Source organism: Triticum dicoccoides, chromosome 1B (assembly GCF_002162155.2).
Source record: "Triticum dicoccoides isolate Atlit2015 ecotype Zavitan chromosome 1B, WEW_v2.0, whole genome shotgun sequence".
NCBI lineage: Eukaryota > Viridiplantae > Streptophyta > Magnoliopsida > Poales > Poaceae > Triticum > Triticum dicoccoides.
The window spans coordinates 702,389,110-702,390,033 of record NC_041381.1 but is presented as its reverse complement, the minus strand read 5'-3'; positions in this window follow the sequence as shown (position 1 = coordinate 702,390,033).

Genomic DNA, 924 nt, shown 5'->3' with positions numbered 1-924 from the left:
CCGCGGTGAGCCTCCATGCAGAACCCCTCTCTCTCCCCTCGCGTTTGCAAGCTCTAGGCCATAGCTCCGCCGCGGCCGAACTCCGGCCGCCGCTGACCTCGTCACCGCCGTCACTACAGCCGCTTGAGCTCGTCTCGGAGCGTGTCACCGCACTTAGGAAGCCACCAGGAGCCTAACGCATATCCTAACTCGCCCTCCCGTGCACCACAGCGCCAACCCCGCACTCACCGAACTCCGGCGCCGCCGCGAGCTCCATTCCGACGAGCCCCGGCGTCCCCGCAGCCTCCCACCTACCCCATCAGATGCGGGAGAGCCCGGGCTACGCCCCGGTGCCCTCAGCGTGCGAATCCGATGCCCCTAGCGCAAGTCCGGCGTGCCCCGCCGTGCTCTGTGGTCACCGCCGGCCAAACTCCGGCGGGCCGATGTGGCCACTTAGTTAGGGGCTAATCACCCTATGAGCCACTGCCATGTGGGCCCCAAGCCTAATTAGGTTAGTTTAATTTTTCTGTTTAGATTAGTGCTAATCTGTGGACCCCATGTGTCAGATTTTGACTTAGTCAAGTCAACGTTGACCGGTCCCACCTGTCAGTGAGTGAAACAGCCCTGTGTCACTGACGTGTGGCCCCCACACGTCAGGTTTGACCAGCAGCAGCGTCTGTTGACCTGCTGACGTCACGGTGACGCACTGCTGACGTAGTAAATGTTTCTGGAATTTAAATAATTCTTAAATGATTTATTAATTCCAGAAAATGCCTAAAACTTCTAAAAATCATAGAAAATTAACCGTAACTCCAAATTAAATAAATTATATATGAAAAATTATCAGAAAAATTCAAGGAATCCATCTGTACCATTTTCATGCATGTTAGAACAACTTATAGCTGCTGTTTAGCACAAATCAATTACATGGCATTTGAATAATCA